This window comes from Amphibalanus amphitrite, unplaced genomic scaffold, assembly GCF_019059575.1.
Source record: "Amphibalanus amphitrite isolate SeventyFive unplaced genomic scaffold, NRLGWU_Aamphi_draft 000098F_arrow, whole genome shotgun sequence".
Classification (NCBI taxonomy): domain Eukaryota; kingdom Metazoa; phylum Arthropoda; class Thecostraca; order Balanomorpha; family Balanidae; genus Amphibalanus; species Amphibalanus amphitrite.
The window spans coordinates 482,976-499,514 of record NW_024881593.1 but is presented as its reverse complement, the minus strand read 5'-3'; the positions used below and the strand labels follow the sequence as shown (position 1 = coordinate 499,514).

At 44.7% G+C, this 16,539-nt stretch overlaps 1 protein-coding gene across 1 annotated transcript in view; it reads right to left on the bottom strand.

Moving 5' to 3' along the window:
• The window catches only part of LOC122380456 (hepatic leukemia factor-like), a 59,422-nt gene extending 44,039 nt beyond the window's left edge, over nucleotides 1-15,383 (bottom strand). Inside the window, exon 1 of the mRNA XM_043363616.1 lies at nucleotides 15,140-15,383. The gene's annotated coding sequence lies outside the window, so the exon portion shown is untranslated. The remainder of the gene's footprint in view (nucleotides 1-15,139) is intronic.
• Between the last annotated feature and the right edge of the window lie 1,156 nt (nucleotides 15,384-16,539).

Below are 16,539 nucleotides of genomic sequence, written 5' to 3'. Positions count from 1 at the left end.
AAATACTAATGATTCCAGAAACTTCCGAATGGATGTGGTGTATGCATTCATCGATTATATAACCCATCAGTATTTCGTTTCTTGTCAGCGCAAGCCTTTGAGCAATAACTGATGCCAGTCATGGTTTTGTGCACCACTTCCAGCCAAAAAATGACCTGTCCGTATAGAAAATATTTCCTGAATCAGTATCGTGGCAATTGAAAACGAACGCGAATCGTAAGTTCTTAAGGTTATCAACGCAAACAAAGCGATTGTAAGGAAGAACAAGTTCGAACTGAGCGTTAGTACACTTACTTGTTGACAATTTGTAAACTAGCAATGCCCAGTCAAAGGCTAGTTCATCAACAAACCAGGGGTTGTTGAACCGACAAGGAAACGGCTATGCCTATCCAGAAGTTGGTAGGTTCACAAGGCCCAGACTAGTACTCAACAAGGTGACGCCTATGCGAATTGGAACCAAACTTGTAGACAAACTGTTAGTTTGTTGGCCAACAAGCCTGGGGTTGGTGAATCGACAAGGTATCGACAAGGTGACGCCTATGCGAATTGGAACCAAACTTGTAGACAAACTGTTAGTTTGCTGGCCAACAAGCCTGGGGTTGGTGAATCGACAAGGTGACGCCTATGCGAATTGGAACCAAACTTGTAACAAGGAGCCAACTTGTAGATTTGGTTTACAGTGCATGAATATCTTTTGAAGGCACTATAGACGACCATTAACTAATTAGATGTGATGAAGATCAAATGTAATGAATACGCTCATTTTACAAAATTACATGCAAGTACCAAAAAGTGATGTAAGTACTTATTCAACGGTCATTTTCAGCGCTCCCCGCTAACGTGACTTCAAGTTGAGATATTTGCGGCAAGGTACCGAATTGAGCAAAATGGTTTTAATTTACATTATAACTTGTTGTGTTTTGTCAGAAAATGGTCCTAACTCAGATTTTGTGGAAAAAGGTCATAATCTCCCTTTAAAAGGCCTTTTCATTATGAAGGCCTTGTAAACGATGGACGGAAGGATACGCGTTGAATGGCTTATAGAACATAATTTTGATAAAATCAAAAGCTGCTGCAGAAACTCAGCAGCAGCGAAGAAGCAAGGGAATCACTTTATTTCACCTATCTCCAATGCAAAGAAAGTTGTTTGATGAAGTTGCGAGAGTGCATTGTTTTGGTGATTGGTACAGTACCTTACAATATATCTCGCGCTCGCTTCGCATCGCGCTGGTCATAAAATGGTTAGGCATAAAATTTGACATTATTTTATTGGTACCCACGATAACGTTTGCCATTTAGCCACTGGCGGTCGACAAACTCTAGTGGCACAGAACATTTAGAAAAAAGCCGTATCATCTCTTTTTTAAATGAACCATTGTTTCAGCATAGGCACTTTTTAATGTATGATCAGAATTAAAAAAGTTGGTTTATCCATTCAGGTACGAACCATTCGACATCAAACGTAGACAGATCAGTTTTGAGCGTTTGATGCCTGACTATACCGGGATGAAATGTAAGCTGAATCTTTGTTATGTATTTCATTGCCTCATTTTAAAATCGTCAGGCAGGACGGTCAAAACAACGTTTAATAAGTTATAATATTTATGCTGCTGTCAGAACCATTTGAATATCGTTTACTCACAATACATCACTTAATTTGGATGTGTTCTTATAGCTAGTGAGATATTCTAAGGCTCCAAACAATGTCTACAAGACCGAGTCTATGCAACCAAAAACATACAAACTCGACTTATACGAGCAACGAGGTTTGACAAAAAAGTTCCGGAATTGCAATTGTAATGCCCATCAGTAAGGACCCAGTGAAAAACAATGAATACCATTATATTGTACATTGCACAACAATTCACAGACACTGTGTGGTAATATCGTTGTCCATTAGTTGGACACCATATCGTCCAAATATTTATCACCTTTGTACATTGGCCTCCGTCTTATATGCTGTTCCGTGTGCCCATACTTTTGACCTTGTCACAAAGCTGGTGTGAATTAGAAGAATGGAGCAAGTGGTTAATGATAAGTAGTAGATTATGGAAGAAAATAAAACAGGATGCATCCAGCTGTTGCAAGAGCTACGAGGCGACAATTCTATTTCAACTATGTGGGAATGTGACTAAAACACGTAGTTCAAAATCGGCCAATTTGTAGTGAAAGCTCAGCCGCCTTGGGAGAGGACGGCTTTTCAAGCCGGAGAGGAATGAAAACGATACGAGCAAAGCGTGGGAGACAGCTGGTGTTAAATGATAAGTGAAGATAAGTGATGTGAATGATAGCAGATGAGCTTGACATGATAAGGGAATAAGTTTGCACCGCCTTGCTGCAGCAATTGGGGGTGCAGAGAGTTGAGAGCTGCATGCGATAGGGAATGACTCCTCCATCCTGACAACGCGCTCTCGCACAAAACATTTCATCGGGAAAAAAATTTTGATCAAGAGTCGGACCGCATGACTCCATCCTATTAAAGCTCTTGCACCGTAGGACTTCTGAGTTTTCCTTGACTAAAATGTCACCTTTAGAGAACTCATTCTGTATCCCTACCTTAGATTAAGAACACCGTGACAAGAGCTATGGAAACCCTCGGGGAAAAGACCTTTGCCGACATAACTAAACCGACCTTTGGTCTTTGCCGACCTTTGCCCTTCCGTGCTTAGCCGAAGCAAACGCAAAGCTGCGTATATAATGTATGTTATATATTATACAAACTTCTTATCTTTTATATCATACACACTTGTATATTATACATATTTGGGAGAGGACTAATAAAAATGGGACCATGAGCCAATTCTTTGTATGTCTTTTAATTTTAAGTTTATAAGGTAATTCCCGGTGTTTTTTTTTTTGTCACATCTCGTATACCTATGTTTATAGCCACGATTCACCCCATGAACATTGAGCGCGACCAAAGATCGCGACTGCTTGGTCAGTTTCCTTCAATAAAACGGTCACTGCATTTGTGCACTACGGATGTCACGAGTAGCGAACTTCTCAAGAAGCTCTCCACTTAACCAAGTGGTCGATGTCCTGATAAATTATGTTCTTGCAACCAAAATTATTTCAGAAGCTACGAATCTAGCAGTGCACATATGTACAAACTGCGCCAACCACGAGGAACTTACCGCCTAGTGAAGTAAAAAGAAAGAAAAAACCTAATTGGAGGCGCATTAGGCTGTCCCGCATTGTATTCATGATCATTATGGATTGATGTTTATATGCAAGTCCTTGAAAACATTATTTTTCTTGGGCCATGTCAAGATGGATAATATGCCTAGTTCGTCTTTCTTTGCCAGACACGTGTCGTTCGGTAACAAGATTGAAAGCGGCCCACGCAGTGTTCGTGCTAAGCCTTCCTGACAATGGGTGCATCGTGTATGGACATTCGCAGTCCATGTCGATCTGAAGCCGAGTGCAGACGAATCGTTTGTTGGTGGAGAGGGGTTTCCTGTAGCTGTCGACCGCCGATAGTGTAGGCATATACAACTGGCTCTGTGACATTCCGGGCTCATTTAAGATCCGTGAGAGCGCATACTTGAGTTCCTTGCCTTTTTTGTAAGGATTTTATAATGGATCAAGAGTACTTTACACCGAAGGAGTGACCGCACCATCATCCAGAAATGCACGTGACCTAATGGAGGGAAACAAATATGTAACTTAATAAGCAAAAACATTGTCCCAAAAGTGACTGAACTATCGTGTTGCCTTTACAGCAGTCGCTCATGCTGCCACATTAAGCACAAACAAATCATACATGGGTGCAGTGTCCCATAATCGTCATGTAAACTTTGAAATTGATCTAGAATGCGCATATATCTGATTAAACAAATCAGAAAACACCATCTCATATTCATCTTTATAATAACTTCTGATCTTTGTTTTACTTATACTTTCTATTGATCTTTACTTAATTGTCTGATGAGGCTTATATGTCGTGCGAAACTATCAAAACGGCTTTGCTTCCTACCGTTAATTTATTCCAGAAGACTCACTTGAGATAATTGCTGCCGATGAAAATGGCATTGCTGTCCATAATGAAACAGGGTATGCTAGACTCAGGATGTCCTGTTATCTTGAATTTTCCTGTACGTACTATGTGTACGTACCTATTATCTGAAGGACAAACACTGATAGGGGGTGGAACACAGGGTCTGCGCGTCGGCTCACGTGTTTTCTGCGTGTTCGTCCCGAAATTAGCCGCGCCGAGAGCAGCGCATAGTTAGGTAGTCGCACAGTGCTTGTCAAACAGAGTTGGGTATAGATTTAAAAACAGTACCAAGCGATTTAATGATGATGCATCTGTTCATTTCCTTTTGATGTGTAAATATGAAAAATATTAAACAATTGATAGCATTACACTGAACTCCGAAATTAAACTGATATTACTTCACTCAAATCGCAGGACATAGTGGTAAGATATAGCTGATAAGAATGAATAAAAATACCTAGGTCATCACTCATCAGTCATCATGCATGCTGTTCAGTGTTCAGCTCTCATGCTCTGTTCAAATGCTTATAACTGTTGGTGAAGTCTCGAAAGCAGCTTCCTGTTCTGCTTATGCACAAACACCACTGCTTGTTTGAAGGTTACCTACCTCTATCAGTCCTATGCCACATAAAACATGCGATGCTTACAAGCTACCAAGAATATCGTTTTTGAAGACCTGGCAATGAGGTTGCTGTTGCATTGCAATTGAAGCCCACTCGTCGTCCAGATTCGTCACATGACTGACGGATATCAGTCTTTGCTGTCAATCACAACAATCATTTTCATCACTGTGTCACAATGAATCACGCATCGTTGCGTTCTCAAATATCCTCCTGGCCATATGGTCGCTCCTAAACCTAAATCATCGTCGTCGCATGTCTGACAGGACAGTCCACCGTGGCAGAAGCCTCGAATTGTGAATATACATCACGCTGACGTTCCAATTTACATGCATTTTAAAATTCACGGATCGTTTGTGTAGTGGTGTTGTTCCACACCAACTACCTAACATAGTCCTATTTTTAGTTTTCACTCTTCATTTTCTTGGTAAACGTCGTACTCGGCATATTCACTCCTCACATATAATCCTACTGCTGACATGCCGCAAAAAAATTCCATTGCATATTGACCGACGGAATACAATCTCCATGGCCTCTTCGTTTCGTTTACCGTCGATTTTGTACACTCTGCTCCTCAAACGATGTCATGGGGGTGGCCGTTGGCGGTCGTTACTGAAGTCGTTACGGAACAGTCCCTGCAATTCCGGCGTCCCCTCCCCCTGCTGGCCGGCGCGGCCGCCTCTGTCACGTTACACCGCACGTGCACTGGGCCGGACGACGGCGAAATCGAACCGGCCACTGGCACCGAGCACCGCCGCCCATCTGAAGTTGGCCAACATACTTGCTCATATCATGCTTCAGTCAGATATGCGAGGAAAGCCTGTCGCCCGTTGCGCGTTGCACTGACGATCTGAGCGTTACGTCACAGCGTGACGTGGCCAGCGACACGACTTTGCCCGGGCGCCCGCAGCCCCGGGGCCGGACGCCCTCGGCGGGTCAGTGGTGGTTCGGTCGCATGTGCGTGTCCGGGCTCAATTGACTGATACATCATATGCACTCACCACCGGCATAACGTCTTTTTGGTGGTGAGGAACGAGCACAGAAGAAGAACTTGGAAGTGCGTCCTGACGAGAAAAGCCTGCATATAATTATGCATGTAGTTGAAAGACGGAACCGTTTAAATTCTTCTTACGCATCGTTTCTCTCGGACCTAAGGTAATAGAAGCTTTAAAAATTTCGAAGTTTGAAAAAAATGGTGTGGCATGACGTTATTTATTAGCAAATATTACAAAAAATCGACGGGTCTTGTTTAAAAACAAATCAAAGAAGACGTATTCTCGATTTTTAACAAGGAGCTATAAAAAGCTTTACGTATAAAAGCTTTTTATAGAAGCTCTATGTATGAACTTCGCAACGCTTAGGAAATAATTCACACAAAAAATGGAAGAATAGGCCCTGCCTCCTCCAGAAACGGTGGGCTGGTTCAACGCGTTGTTATGCCTCCTCTCATATACGTGTTCGGTGTTGTGTTGCTTTGTAGGTATGAATATGCTGTATGTCCCGCAAAAAAACGGAAATTCTACCAATTCTTCAATACATTATATTTATAGATAATGGTGGTGGTGGATGCAAACCGAACCGATGCGACTCATTTCCACTGTACGTTTACCTACATCTGTATGTATAGCGATGATGTAAGGGAATAATGGTCTACCCTGATGTGATCCTGAATCCTCTAACTCTTGTCCTGGTGATAGTGGTGGTGGTGGTGCCAGGGGAAGGCGCTGGAGAGGATGCTCTCCAGCTTTTTTCGTGGATAAAGAAAACCACGCTGTGCATCTTCGCAAAAATTGGTATAGCTTTTCATAAACTAATTTCGCATCGTGTATAAATTTTTTGACCCATATTACATAAAGTACGGTCACCAAGTCAAGTTTGGTAGCCACATCTAAAAAATGCGTACCTACATGTCATTCCTGTAGTTAATCTCTAAGAAGTTTGAAACTTTGTATATTACATGATGGTATCATAGCCATGACTTCGTATACCTCCGGTTTTTTGTTATTTGTGACAGGTCGGCAAGTTTTGTGTAGGTGCCTAATGTGATTTATATCTGTACAGGACTATCCCCGAAATTCATCGTGCATTTGGAAAAAAACGGAGCAAACTTAGGACGAACTGTTTAAGGGGGTCTTACCAAATGCATGTGACCTGACATGACTGTGATATCGTACATTTATGGCATGAACATGATTTGTGTTGTATGCACTCGAAAGCAAGCATGTTTGAGCAAAAAAAAGTTTTGTTACTTTATTTACAAAAAGCCGCATACAGGTAAAGTCAATGGAATATTGTCCTTATTTATACAATCGCTGGTGATCTGTTACAGAAATTTCTTAGGCTGAGTTGACATCAAATGAGTTTTTAGCACCCCTCCGCTTGGCCTGGGAACCCTGAGCTATGTTCCAAGTTCCAACGTGGAAATGCATGGCGTGGAAAGCCAGGACCGTATGGGGCGCGCGCATTATGCATCTTATTATTGCAATGACAAGCTGCTGTGATGCCCTGTGGTTTTATGTGATGACTTGATTACCACTGGATTATAGACTAGAAAAAAATAAATTAAACACCAGCAGCGTTTTGAGATGTCAGTGCAGTGGTCGCTTTTCAGACAGCACTGTCGTTCGTGCATTGCATTAGCACTAACAGCGACAAGCGACATTATATGGTGCAGACACACGCAATTCCACTTGTGTTGACCAAGTTCCTTGCAGAGATAGCGGATGATGTCACAATGGGTGACCGGCGTAAGGCTCTGTATGTGTGGCCTCTGTGGCCATACTCTACAAATGCATTTTAAACCAAACATATCTACTTTGTCGTGCTTAGTCCACTGTGGTTGAAACGGGACAAAAAGAAAATGCAAAAGAGATAAACCTAATATTCATCCATAACTACCCGCTAAAAACCTGTCAATGTTCACTCGGCAAGCATGGGCATTGGACAGTCTATGAGTCACCCGGGGCTGTTCGACTCTAGGGGTGATTCAACCCAAACTGAATGAATCAATCACCTCGGGGTCACGGGGCCAAACGGCGCAGGACAGCATTTAATATGCGTTGACATTTAGCCCACATCAGAACACTGATCCAAGAAATAGTACAACATTCAGCACTACTGTCCTACTTTACTCCCACCCTTCCATCCAGACCCCCCCCCCCCCCCCCTGTTCCCCACGCTCGTCCGGCGGCTGCTCGACCCGCTGCTCCGGTGCCATGCAGGCCCAGCTTTTAAACCCGATACGGGGGGCGCAGTGTATGGGTCGGGACCTCTGCCACAGTGCAGCGGCTGTCCCTCGTATCCGCTGTGGTATCTGGCACCCACTGAGGGGCGACGGTCGGCAGAGGCGGCGCGGGAGGGACGGATCGGGCCCTGCAACTGAGGCGATCCCCCGCCGCCAGCCGGCGCCGCCGTCGGGCCGTCACGTTGCACCGCACGTGTGCAGCGCGGTGGCGGCGAAATCGAACCGAGCCACGCCGGCATTGACCGAGTCGGCTGCCGCCGCGCCGCTGCGCACCCCTTGAGCAACTTTGGCAATGAAATAGTGAAAAAGAAATAATAACAAAAAGCGTAGAACGTTCCAAGATCTGCGATGGTCCTATTGCGTACCTTATATACAATACGACGCCATGGTGCCTCTGATACTGATCAAGAGGGGATCGAGAAAATCTGTCTTTTCCAAGCTCTTTTAAACTGAAAACGGAATGGCGCCGCAGTGCCGCCATTTGCGTAGCACCTGATAAATATATAATTAGCCAGGCCCGTATCGTGTTGATGGTCGGTGCCAACCACTAACTGCGCTTAAAACCATGACGAGTGCTTGGAGGGGTGGTGGTCAAATTGCTCCAGCTCCTAGGCAACAAGGCACCGACAAACGCAGGGCTTCCAAGTTTCCCCACTTTTCAAGCGAAAATATTTAGCCATTCATATATTTTTTGCAGAGGGGATTAGGGATAGTTGTGTTAACAACACTAACTTTAACTCATGGTTCTTGCTTACGATATCTAAAAAAATGCGGTCGTAAAAATACCGGGCTTCTCAAAAAAGTCGGACGAATTTCTTTTGCAAATGGAGGACCCTTAGCAACATTTAAACAAAATAAAATACACGTGGAAAGAACGAGAATTTTTCAGAGATTTACATTATGTCACACTTGCTGAGTTGCAAAAATGAAGCCGTGGTCTGAAGACGCAAAAACAAAAATCGTGCAATTATACTTTGAGACTAAGTCGGTCGTTTCGACACAGCGAAAGTTCCGAAAACACTTCAAGGTCAAAAAAGCACCATCCCGAAACGTAATTTTGCATATTGTTGCCAAGTTTCTGGCTCAAGGAAATGTCAACAATCGGTTCAAGGGACGCAGCGGCCGCAAACGCAGTCGAAGAACCCCTGAGAACATCGCTCGCGTGAGAGATGCGTTACAGCAAAGTCCCAACAAGTCCATGCGCAGACTCGGACAGGAAATCGGATGCAGCCCCGCTACAGCACACAGGATGGCACGAGTTGACGCGAAACTCTTCCCGTACAAGATTTCAATCCACCAGACTCTGACCGCAGCCCACAAGACTGCTAGAGAACGCTATTGTGCGTGGTTCGTACGGATGTGCGAACAGAATCCGGACTTTGTCAACCAAGTCTGGTACAGTGACGAAACCCACTTTCATCTGGATGGTCAGGTTAATAGCCAGAACTTCAGATTTTGGTCCGGAAAGAAGCCCGACGTGGTAGCAGAGGCGCCACTGCACTCACCAAAAGTCACGGTTTGGTGTGCCATGAGCAGCAGGGGCGTAATCGGGCCCTACTTCTTTGAAGATGGAGGTGGTGACACACAGACTGTCACCGCTCAGCGATACCGGGCGGTCCTGACAAAGTTTTGGAGGATCCTGCAGACCAGACTGAGAAGAAATCCAGAAGCACTAAGGTACCAGTGGTTTCAGCAAGACGGTGCCACAGCCCATACCGCTCAAGAAAATCGGGAGTGGCTGCGGGAGCGCTTCGGGCAGCGCGTTATCTCAAGGTTTGAGACGCACCCGTGGCCGGCATGCTCCCCGGACTTGACCCCACCGGACTTTTTCCTGTGGGGTCACCTCAAGTCCCAGGTGTACCAGAACAACCCAAGAAGTCTTGAAGAGCTCAAGGACGCAGTGAGGTCGGCGGTGCGCCGCCTGCCGCCCTCCGTGTGCCGTGCTGCGGCAGAGGCCGCGCTGCGCCGGGCCAAGCTCTGCATCGATCGAAACGGAGCCCATCTCGAACATGTCATCGGTGCGGCTCAGTAAGGCAACCGCCGACGGTTGAAAAGCCCTCAAACGAAAGATCTTTGATCAGGCTTTTAGGTGGTGCCTTATTCACTTTTGTATCACTGACATGCCCTGAAATATATGAATTACAAATTCGTCTGACTTTTTTGAGAAGCCCGGTATAATATCTGGTCAACTTAAAAAGTTAACTCAAAATCAAATTATTTAATTATTAACAAAATTTTACGCTATCCCTGTCACCTGCCTTGTGAAAGGCACCAAAGGTCCCTTCACCGACATGTGAAAGGGATTTTCTCGTATTTTGACGATAGTTTTCGGCATTGCAGTAGAAATTAACATGAATATTATATGCCGATCAACATTAAGCTTAGTACCTAATCTACCTGAGGCCATGCTTGACATTGACATTTTTCAAACAACAAGTACCAAAATCACTTGAAGGCACAAAAAATGGGTTATGCCTATAATTTTCGTCGCTCTGCGACTGTGTTCCGAAGTTATTCACAAAAACTGATTTTTTTTTGTCAATGGCCTTAAGCTCTGACGGGTGAGCGGTGGATCTGATACCTGGATGCTGTATGATGCTATAGTTCGTTTTTCTTAAGTTTGCCCCTCACTGTAGGTAAACGTCTTTTTGAACACAGCACGAGAATTGCTAGCTGAATTACTGAGAAAACTGGTTGGCGCACATTGTATTGGAGATATGAATAATATTTTCAAAATAAGTTTTGAACACCGACGATGTAACGTTAATGTTAAACGCCGTGCAATTTATTAATTAGTTCAGACATAATTCCTGAGAAGTCGTCTATCACTGTGGAGCTGTAGGTATGGGTAAATACGAGCTATGAGTCTGTGAAATAGTAAACAAATTTGATAAAATGGATCGTCTGTGAAATCTGGTGAAATCAATGTGCGCCTACCAGTTTTCTCAGTAACTCAGCTAGCAATTATCGTGCTGTGTTCAAAAAGACGTTTACAGTGAGGGGCAAACTTAAGAAAAACGAACTATAACCAACGGCTTCCTGTCGTAAAGAACAGCACAGTCTTTTTCTGCGAAGCTCTCACTCAACTAGGTGCTTTCAGCTTTCATCCCCTCTCCCATTCTACTACGTAGCAACTATTGACAAAGAGCGTCAGCCGTCAACATGTCAAAAGTCATTGTAGAATTAATTAAGTCATTTGTTAGGACACGCCAAAGGTCACTTTACACAAGTGCGTCATGACTAAATTTGCCCTATTCGATATTCCTTGACAAATTTCGCAAAAGCTCATGATCGATAGGTACAGCGCATCACTCACTTTTTTTGCGAATTGTCCTCAAATTCGACCAAGTTCAGAAGTTGTAAAATTGATGCAATATGGAACAAAATGACTCAATCGCAAAGTATAGTCAAAGGGAACTTTAGTCTTTTAACATGGATTCCGGACAAAGATAGCAATTTAGCAGTGGCTGGTGGTTCGGTTATGTTCGTTCTATCCCTTAATCATTAAAGTAAAGAAAACAGTTTTGAAGCATGGAGTGGCCTTAATTCAGAAAGTGTCTGAATGTTATTTCAATGGATTTTAATGAGACTTAGTGACCCGACATAAAGATAGAAGTGTTTAAACAAAATACGAAGGGGAGTGAAACAATTCTTCGCTATTCCTAGGACACAAAAAAATGTGTCAGCGGCTTATTCAGTCCCTTTTCGGTCTGTAAGGCCCTTTGAAAGACAAGCCTATATCTTTACAAGCATACATCCGTATGTCTTCTCTGTTTAGGAACAGGGCGTCCCGTCCCGTCTGACTCGAGATTGACGCTGTTGAGTGTTGATACATCGGATTTCCAGGTGCCACGTATTGCCGCCAAAACTTATCCTAGCTCGTTCACAATTACAACTCTCCAATAACTGGACCGATTGCGCTGAAACATGGTCTATCGGTGGATACCAGCCGAGAAATGCATTTCCACATACATATCACGGTTGGGGTGCTTCTGCAATGCCTTTGAACATTTCAAGAACGGCTGGGTCGTTTGCACAGATAGCTGGTGCTTTGCTAAAGATCAACCGTCACAACTCAGAGAAGTGATCTTTCCTTACCTACGCGTACGAAAGTGCAGGGCTCGCATCCAAGGTCCACTGCTCAAGGTCCTTTATTGCCAAAAAGCATCATGCTGCTGAATGCTGACGCACAAAGTTTGGAATGAGATAAAGAAAGACGATGTATTTATTCTACATGTTAACATTCAGCGTAGTGACGTGACACATCATTCGAAAGGCATTTGATGGATATTTACTCGTCAGAAGCGAACTCGTCCCATTCATTCTACACTCAGAGTATGAGTTCGAAATGGTCACACCGTGCAGCTGCTCGGCTCTGCTCCGGGCGAGGTATGTAGGGGAGACCGAGGCAAAACGGCCACCCGGGCAAAGTGGCCACCCCGTATTTTAGCCATTTACAACAGATGTCTTCTCCAGTTATTGGTTGCCAATCGGTAGTTCGAATAAGCCAGTGCCACACTAGGGGGTATCCGGCCCGTCGCTATTGTTCTGTGATGCACGGAAAAAGTATTTCTTCCCAAGTGTGTTACTATTTTTGTATTTTTAAATGCTATTTTATTCCATTGCTGTTTGAAATTTTATTGAAGCATTCTTGTTCATGCATTGTGTACTTATCGTACATGTCTTCTACCAATTTTAATGCTTTTTGCCCCACTAATAACTAGCTGAGTTGGAATATTTTTTGTCCTGGACGGTATGTGCGGGGTAAAGTGGACGGGGCATAGTGGTCAGCCCCCAATTGGCCATACATTGTTTTCATCTAGACAACAAACGTTATTGATATTTTAATGTATCGCCATGCGCATATTTCGGCCACTTTTCGGTTACATGAGTTACCAAAAAATTACAATGCACTGTTTTCCATGAATGCCCTTGCATTGTTTAGCTACAGGTGGGAAGATGACAAAATAAACATCCATCCTCGTCTAAAACTTATTACCATGAGCAACTCTAGCCGTGCATGAAGCAACTACTCGTGTTTCTCATGTCGGGGCTCGGTGTTTCTCATGTTTCTCATTTAGCCCCCGGTGTTCACTTTGCCCCGGGGGTTGGGGCAAAGTGGCCAAAATGCATAGGTGTAAAGTTTCGCCAATATCTCCTACTTATGCGAACAAACGCCTTCAGAAATGAGAGGAAGTTGAAATGAAAGGCAATCTAAAAGGGATTAAGTTGACATAGGAAGAATATTTCCAAGTTTGAAAATGAAGCATCGGTATAGGTACAAGCAAACATTACATAGGATGGCCGCTTTGCCTCGATCTCCCCTAATTCGCCGTATAGCTGCTCCTCACTGATGGTGCTGGTAAGTTTCTTAGCTATATGCTCCACCTATCTTTGGGAATGGGTCAAGTGGTGCTCAGGACACTAAAGAGTCGAGTCGTGGTGCTATTCCAGTGATTTTTAGCAAAGTAATAAGCTGAGCAGTGCAGGAAAGCACACGGAGCGAAGGCGATGGCCTGGAGAACATCGTAAGTAAACAGTGCTTGCCCGTGTGTAGTTCTCTGGCTTGAAGGAGTGATTGACGGAGCGACACACTTCAGGGTGCTCAAGGCTGTCTTATCACACCCACCATACCTAGCTGTGCATTGTGCAACCCTAAGAGGATATGGGTAAGACTGAAAGGGCCTTACCCAATAGAAGATTGACGAGAACAAAGGGTTACACCACGGTTCACTGGTACACTACGCTATATCATGTTCCGCTATCCTAATATTCGCTAGCATATCTACCGAGCTAAAGAAAATAGGTGATGACTTGCAGAGGCGCAACAGAGATGGAGGCGAATCTATAAAGGCTTTCAAAAAAGACTCCCCACCATGATTTTTCATATAGTCCCTATTCCTGCAGGTCAGGCAATGTTCAGCATCACACATCTGGGACTAGAAAAATAAATACGAGCAACGGTTTAACCAAAGATTACTACTGAATACTGATCAAAGGCACTTCTGTGCTTGAGGCCAAACAGGGCTGAAGGGCAAGAGCAGGTGAAGTGAAGGGCAAGGTCAAAGGCCACGTGACCTGACCTTGATCTTCACCACATCAAAATCTTCCTGTCCTTTGAAAGAGCATAAGGCCAAGGTCGGGATACGAGCTTTGCTTTTTTGCTCATTTGATTAGGACTTCTTTTCGACAGCATCCATAGATAGGTATCGAACTTCAAGGTTTTGACTTGAGAAGACATCTTTTTGGGCCGGCTATGTGATGAATCAGGCTATGCGATAATATAGAATTAGTTTTGGAGTTAAACATGTGATTTTAAACATTCCATGAGGAGCAAAAAGGCTTTTTCTAGCAATTTGCCATAGCTGAGTCTGAATAAACGGTTGCATCGTCTTTCCTCGGGTACCTATATAGCAGCAGTCTTTCTTCATGATCTATCTAGCTGTATATTTACGTTTCAAAGCTTTTGGGGTGACTCTCAGACCATACCCAATGCAAGACCAAGCTATGGTCCCTGAACAGGAAAAGCACCCCCTCAACATCCCCACATTGCCATTATTCACCACCTTCTTGGTCAAACGATTTGCGGAGCTACACTTAGCTGAACAAGGGGAACGAGGCTGTGTCTTTAAGCCTGGATACTGAACGTTTTGTCTACATTGTGCTCAGTGGTGCTGTCGTAACCATTCTGTTGTGTTAGGGGCAACATCACATGGAATTGAGAGCGAAGGTAACTGGGTGGCACCATATTTTTTCACATGCCTAATCGTTCTAAAGATTTATGGCTTGAAATACTTTTGGTACGCATAGATAACTACAAATATAAACCCCACTAAACCCAGGAGCCGAAGACATTTACGTTTTCCTCCCAGCGACGTTCCATGGATTTCGTTCCCTTCTGGCGTCCACATGTGCACTCTGAGTGCACTGACACATAACGCACCTCACATGGCGGTGTTCATATATTTCCCAGCCGCTGTCTGCGCGGACACTGCAAGGTGTTAGCCACTCCTTCATCGACTGACCTCTCAACACACCACACCCACGTGCTGTTCAGTTCACAGGCCCACAGACCCCCACCCGCACCGTTCACACACACACACACACACACACATCCGGCACAACAGTATATTGTCCGCATATCTTAGCTGGTGAGATAGGCAAACACTACTTGGCTCGCGTTATCTACACCCCCAGTTCACACACGTGGTCGTCGGTGTCACCGACACCGACAGGCAGGGGGCGCCGAGCGCTGTGCAGTTTGAGCACGGTACGTACCAGAGGGCGGTGCCGGACGGACGATGGTGTTCTCCGCGGGACAGACTCCAAATGCCGCCAACCCTCCCGGCCACCAGCGGACTCGACTGTCCGCTCTCAGTCACGTTGCACGACACCACTACCACGGCGAAATCGGCCTGGAGCCGGGCCCCGGCACAGAACTGAGCTGGTCGGGCCCGGCGCGGCGCGCGCGGCCGCGGCCGACGGGCGCAGTGCTGCCGCCCGGTGGCCACCGGCCGACGACGGACATTGGCCGGCCGCGCCGCCGGCACCCGCCCCCCAGCGCTGACAGGTGCTGCCGGCTCGCCATGCGCTGCGACCGCCCCGCCGGCCATACACACGCATTAGTCATTACCGCATATGGGTGTACAGGGTGTCCAGAAAAAAAAGATACTGCGGAAATTAAGTCGCATTCATTAAACGCACGTGCCGATTTTATTCCAACTTCATGCGCTTATAGTGCAAGATTTGGCAAAACTCATGGGCACTGTAATGCGTCGTTGGAAAGTTGTCTGGCTGCCCTCCGAGATGGTCAACATGACCATCAGTCACCTGCAGACCGTGCTAGTGCTGGGGCTGATCCGCCGTAAGGCCGCTCACATTGAGTATCTGCTTTGAGGAGCTGCCGCTACTAACCAAAGAGTTAACATGCCATGTGGCACCTGTTGTCTGTTTTGCCATATTTTTGCGAATACAAGCATGTGCCATTTTAAATTGTAAGGTGTTTATTTTCGGAAATACAGCAAAAAATAATAGTATCCGTTTTTTTCTGGACACCCTGTATAAGCGGTTTCACAAAATGGCCATCTTTGGGCCGTCCGATGCACGATTTTATGACCGGTTGTCCGCCCGAACGCCGTTCAAATCAAGCAGCCATTTGATCAAAAGATTCCCGAAAACAAGAACGAAATTCCCATGGAATGAAATTATTAGCCTATAAAGCTGGAGCTCAAACTGGAATTGTAATCCCACAGAGCCTGTCTCAACGCCGAGCAGTCAAAATGGCCGACGACTCAGCGCTCGCTGGTTCGACCAATCATTCGCCATTAACTTTGGCAGGTACAGCCCTGGTCTCACTGCGCGTCAGACATTCGTATCCGACAAAACCGAGAAGAGCTCGAAGGCCGCGCTAACATTCACTCGGAATTCGGAAATAAAAGAACAAAGACGCGAGTCATGTTCCGCCCCGCCGATCGAGCCGATTGAGCCTAAATTATCCGCCCGATATATATATATATATATATATATATATATATATATATATATATATATATATATATATATATATATATATATATATATATATATATATATATATATATACATAGCAACATTAAGCAAAAGTTTTTTTTTGTTTGGGGAGGAATTTTATCGATGATATGCTCTGTCTTAAATATGGA